This window comes from Talpa europaea (genome assembly GCF_964194135.1).
Source record: "Talpa europaea genome assembly, chromosome: 10".
Lineage (NCBI taxonomy): Eukaryota > Metazoa > Chordata > Mammalia > Eulipotyphla > Talpidae > Talpa > Talpa europaea.
Genome location: NC_140077.1, coordinates 60,997,010 through 61,003,009, shown reverse-complemented (window position 1 = coordinate 61,003,009; position 6,000 = coordinate 60,997,010).

Sequence of the window (6,000 nt, the reverse complement as noted above, 5' to 3'; positions counted from 1 at the left end):
CCCCACTCTGCCCACCCTGTCTTTGGTGAATCCTCTTACTCCTCTCCTCCACATCTGCGGCCTGCATCCCAGCTCTTGTATGCATAAATAAATCTTAAAAAAAATTTTTTGAAAGGGACCAGAGAATCTACAATGGTCCTCAGTCTCCATATCTTTACCTTCTGGCTGAGCCCTAAGACACTAACAAGAGTCTGACACTTTCCTTGCATCTGTTCCTCGGTGCCTTAGGATTTTTTAGTTCCTATGCCTGGTTTAACGACTATTTAATCACTTCTACCCCCACCTCCAGCTCCTGGCATTGTGGAAGCCAGGTTTCTAGTCTTGTGGTGAAATGAAAAATGCCCAAAGTGATGTTGAAATTAATAGAGAAGAGGAAGGTAATGAAACAACTGATTCAGTCAAAGGGCCCTGTCAGACAACCATTCCCACCTTGCGCAATTAGCAAATTTACCTTCTTATCATTTGCAAGTTCCCCTCTTGCTGACAAGGCTGCATTCCTAGAGGAGGAGGGATGGGCAAAGTGAACTCTTATCTTCTGCTGGCCCTTTCCCCCCTTCCCTTAAGTAAAACTCCCCTTTTTTCTTATCTTCTGTCTGAACTTCAAATTGTAACCCACCCCATGTTAAACTGAGTATGAAAGAAAACTTTTGTGTATGTTCAGGGCCCAGATCTTTCAAGGAGAGAAACCTCTCCTATCTGGCTTCCACTAGTGTAATAATAATAAATCTGTACCCACTTGTCCTTAGAGTGACATTTGGTACTTTCCAGTCTAGCAAAACAGTTTTTCCGTAACAGTGGCACCTCCTTTCCAATTTTTCTATCCTTATCCTCAATCACTCAGATGGCTGGAAGATGGCCAGAGATGGCCAGCAATACCCAGTAACTTCAGTATTCAACCACCAGGCCTCTTTTGTCTCCTTTGCACCAGTCTTTCATAAAGGCTCTGTAGTGCCTGCAAGCACAGGGCAGGTTCTCTATTGATTTGGGCAGATGTTTAAGAAGAGTTCTGGAGCCCTCAGTGGCTTTTTTGGGCTTTAATGATCTTTGCACACCAATTGTTGTGGGGCAAGCCACAGGCTGGCAAGGCAGGGCAGTGTGTGTGGGGGAGGGGAGTGCCAGGAGGCTGGCAGGTCTTCCAGTCCCCAGCAAATCTGTACTCTCCTTTTGGGCTGTCTCTGGCATTGTTTCGTGGTCTCTTCTGGTAGCCATTGCTCATCATCTCATAGCCATTCTCCGCTGCCATTTGTGTGACGCTGCCTCAGCCTCTAGGCTCAGGTGTGCACACTTACACATGCCCACACCATACTCCAGGTGTCCACAATTAGGCATGCATGCCCCAAGCCCACGCTCCCAACTGCCTCCTGCATTCAAGGCCACAGGTGATAGACACAGAAGCTAGCAGAGTAAAAGCCTGGCCATTTCACTTATCTTAGAGGTCTTCCCAGCTGGTACCCCAGGAAGCAGTCTGTGAAGGAATTCATTCACATTCTTTGTCTCCATTATTTGCAGATAATAAACTTCCCTTTCTCTGACAAAACTTGGGTTTGGTTTATTTAGGCTTGTACAGGCGACAAACCTGTTGAGTTGGTTAGATAAATGATTGTCAGGCTTTTCTACCCTCCCACTATTAGTGTTGATGATGGATGCCTGCAGTCCTGAATGCATGCCTGATGGCAGACACCTGGCATAGGGTGTGGGCATATGTAGGTGGGTACACCTGGGCTGAGATTGGGCTTATAAGGGTGGTGTCACAGGGAACAGATCTACCAGAAAGAGGACAAGTGAGAGAGTAAAACAAAACAGAAGAGAGAGAACAAGACAAGAGAACATAGGAGAGCCCAGAAAGAGTGAAGATTCTCTGGGGGCTGGGAGGCCTGCCAGCCTCCTGGTGCCCCCCAACCCCCTGCCCCTGGCACCCCTGCCTGCTGTGTACTTGGTAAACTCAATAAAAGCCTGAAAAAGTCACCAAAGTCTCCAGGACTCCACCCATCTTCTCGAATCATAGAGATCCTGCCCTGTGCCTTCCTGTCTACTAGAGTTGGAGACACTATTTTACTATAGAAAATTACCAGAATTATAGGACTTTACAGTTTGTTCCCCTCAAACAGAGACTTTTAGAATTTTGATTAGCATTTTATAGCTGATTTTGTTTACATAGCTATATGCTACATGTTTAGATAGTGTTTTACAAATTAGTCACCTATATATTTTAATTGGTCTGCATGGCTATTTTGTGAGGCAAATATGTCAGAGGAACAATGAGAAGCAAACTCTGAGCCAGCGCATGATGTCCTGAATGGACTCTATTCCCATTGCCACAGGGAGGTGATGTCAGTTGCTGAGATTAAAACTGACTTCCTGAACGAGTGGTCACTGGGAAGTAGGGGCAGAGTTAATCGTCCTTGCTGGGCTTAAAATGGAACACATGTGCTTTCTTGCTTTTCCAATTTAAACTTGCAACCTGTCCTCTCAGCTCAAGTGGCCTTGCAGGTAGGAATATGCCAAACAGTCTCTCTCTTCCTCTACTCATGCCCTTGAGAGAGCAAGAGAGATCATTTTTTAAAAATTTCTACATGTCTACTTTTGGGTTGACTCAAGTTCTTAGACACAAGGGTGAGGACTCACAAACTGGATCACCCCTGCTTCCCGTGAGATTGCCTTATAACAAATAGAAAAGTGGTATCATTTTGAGAGGAAATTAGCTAAAAAAAATATGTAACTTGGCCCAGGTCATGTGGTGAAAATTTAGGACATTTCTCTACTTCACAGTACATAAGTTCCTTAAATCCTATTTGAATAGAAGTCAACTTATAAGCTTCCTCACATCTTGTAAGAGTGACATGGTATAGGGTAAGGAAAAATGTCAGGCTTTTCTGCCCTCCTGCCATCAGGATAGGTGATGGATCTTTGAGGTCCTGAAAGCATGCCTGATGGCGGGCACCTGGAGTAGGGTGTGGGCATAGGTAGATGGGATTCACCTGGGCTGAGACGGGGCTTTTAAGGGCGGCGTCACAGGGACACCAATAGAAGAAGCCGAGAAGCAGCAGAAGCCGAAAGAAGCAGCCGAGAGAGAAGCAGAGAAGGCCGGAGAGCCCAGATAGAGTGAAGACTTGCTGGGGGCTGGGAAGACTGCCAGTCTCCCAACCCCCCAGCACCCCTGCCTGTTGTGTACCGGGTGAATCCCAATAAAAGACCTGCATAAAACCCACTGAGGACTCTCAGTGGACTCCTTCTTTACCTAGTCTGCTGGATCATAGAAAACCTGCACCGTGTCCATTCCTGACCCTACAATTGGCGTAAGTCGGCAAGATGATCCATGCAGACGGGTATGGAGTCCTCCGAAGACCTGGAGGGACTAAGGAGTAACAGACTGTGTTTGCCTGTGACAGCACTGGAGATGCCATGGTGGCACAGAGGGTGGAGCTACGCAATAAGACCACGCCTGGAGGGGGAGACGCCCGAGAAGACCAGCAAATGACACCCAAAAGGACCAGCCAATGACCCCTGAGGCAGCAGAATCGTCGGGGAGGAGAGGACCACGATTCGGAGCTCACCAGTGCTGATTCAGGGAGAGGCCAATGGACTTGGCCTAATGGACTTGGACTGATGAACTCAGACTGATGAACTTGAACTGACAATCCTGCCAGAAGGCAGAGGATCTTGGCAAGTTATTTTTTTTTTTTTTTTTTTTTGGGAATCTGGGGGTGGCCAGTGAGCCATGATGGCCAAAAGCAGCCTATGTATGCCTATGTTGGAGGAGAAAAGCCAACTGAGAAGGCAAAAGCTGGTGCTGATGCTAAGTTGAGAAGCCCTCAGCGGCTGTTAAGCAGCCTGAGTATGCTGAAGACCTGTGAGTCTCGTAAAATCACCTGTGGGTGATGCCCTGCTCATTGTCGAGTGAGGGTGAGTTGCTGAGGAACCCGTCCTTGGGGGACGGGTGGGGAACGTGGCCTGGGGTGGAGCCCAAGCCAAATGTAGAGTTTGGATCCCCGACCCATGTGCTTGTGCAGTGGGTTGGCTTGAGTGCAGGGGTCTGCGAGTCGCATGGGTGGCTATGAAAGCCGAGTGTTGGAGCGACTGCAGACAGAAACCCTGAGGGTTGGTGATTACCCCCAACAGAATAGAAACGCCAGTCCCAAAGTGAGTGCATCCTGGGGGTGGATGCAGTGTGTGGCTTATAGCGGAGACTACAGCCAGAGATGGTCAGGAAGACTGACGGCTCCTGGTGTGATACAGTAGATGCCATGAGTGGTTCCCCTCCCTCGTATGAGCAGTGCCTTTGGTAGCAGATTTGGTGGCTCATCTGCTGTTACCAATAATTGTTTTTTGCACTAGGTTGGGGCCCTGCCTGGACTTATTTGTGTTCTGTTGTTATATTGTGATGTATTTGCTTTTGTGGGCCATGGCTGCATTGTTTGTTTGCTAAGAAAATTGTATATATATATAGTCTATATGGCAGCAAACCCTGAGGGGGTGGACTGTAGGGTAAGGAAAAAATGTCAGGCTTTTCTGCCCTCCCGCCATCAAGATAGCATGCCTGATGGCGGGCACCTGGAGTAGGGTGTGGGCAGAGGTAGATGGGATTCACCTGGGCTAAGATTGTGCTTTTTAAGGGCGGCGTCACAGGGATGCCAACAGAAGAAGCCGAGAAGCAGCAGAAGCCGAAAGAAGCAGCCGAGAGAGAAGCAGAGAACGCCAGAGATCCCAGATAGAGTGAAGACTTGCTGGGGGCTGGAAGGACTGCCAGCCTCCCGGCCCCCCAGTACCCCTGACTGCTGTGTACCTGGTGAATCCCAATAAAAGACCTGCATAAAACCCACTGAGGACTCTCTAGGACTCCTTCTTTACCTGGTCTGCTGGATCATAGAAAACCTGCACCATGTCCATTCCTGACCTCACACAGGGAATTCTAAGAGAGCTTGAAAATATTACCTAGGGCCTCCCCGGTGGCGCAGCAGTTGAGCGCTGGGCTGCGATGCAGCACCACCCGCTGCTCCCCTCAGCAGTATACTTCGTCAGTCTGCCTGTTCTGCTCCCCGCTCTGGTGAATTCTCTCACCCTCCTGCGCTTCTCACTATACCCAGTGCTTGTATAAATAAATAAATAAATAAATAAATCTTAAAAAAATATTACCTAATCCTTAATTTTTACTCCTGCCCAGGCCTAATAAACTCAGTGGGTAGATAAGGCTTTGGTAGAATGTTCTCACCTACTGAGAGAATAACAGCTCTTATCTATCTCCTGAAAAGTCAAGGAAGGGACTGCCTTTATGCACCAGTTTCATAAAAGAGAATTTTTAATGCATAAATTCATTTTAGGTCAATTAATATATAAAATGAGCTAGCTGGGCTTTCAAAAATCTTAATACACTGAAATTATGAGCTTTCTGACCCAAGTCTTCATTTTCCTAATCTGTTAGCCAATATTCTGTTTCATTGGTGATTGAAAGGCTTCAGACAGGAGAAAAGATACTTGGATTTCAAAATAACATATTTGAATCAGACATTCTATTTTACCTATTTTTCAGTAAAATGAACATAAAAACACCGATGATATTTCTATTTTTTTATTTTAACTGAATGTTTGTTTTATATTAATTTTTTATTAAAATTTAGCCTGCAGTGATCTCGGACAATTCCTAGTGTAGGTGCTTCCTATGTCAAGGATTTAAGTTTTCATCAACAAATACAGGGGAAGATACTGCATTGATGAGACATATCCTCCTTTTCACTCTCTGATTCATATTTTCACAAGTAACATTTCTAGATACTAATCCACAGATGCTTTATTATAATGTAGAAAGGCAGATCCGCCATGGAAAGTTGGGTTGTTTCTTTACTGATTCAAGGTACTTATTTTCTATCTCTTGATATTTTTTACTATCTGGTCAGGCCTGAATCAGGAATATGACCCTGCCCTAGAAGCCACTGTACTGCATTTTTCAGGGCCATGATGATGGATAGCTAGTGTTCAATGAAATATGTCTGTTCCTTTCAAGGA